The following is a 281-nucleotide window of genomic DNA, read 5'->3' on the forward strand; positions in this document are numbered from 1 at the left end:
TTCTTCTACCGTCAGCCACGGGCGTGCAAAGGTTCACGCGGGAACACTCGGGCTTTGTCGATCGTTCTAGTGCCACATCGCCATCCTCTAATTCATCACCAAGAGGGTTTGGAGTAGAATGGATCTATCATGGGCTCTACTCGTGGAACCTCCGCCGTCGGCTGGAACGGGAAGACTACCTTACCACCGATGACGTTCTCTGCGGTATGCGGCTGGCCATTGAGCTGAGCGGCCGGCGGGACGTCACGACGCTCGCACGCGCCATTCATCTTGGTGAGCCT

Source organism: Fusarium oxysporum, chromosome 14 (assembly GCF_000149955.1).
Source record: "Fusarium oxysporum f. sp. lycopersici 4287 chromosome 14, whole genome shotgun sequence".
Lineage (NCBI taxonomy): Eukaryota > Fungi > Ascomycota > Sordariomycetes > Hypocreales > Nectriaceae > Fusarium > Fusarium oxysporum.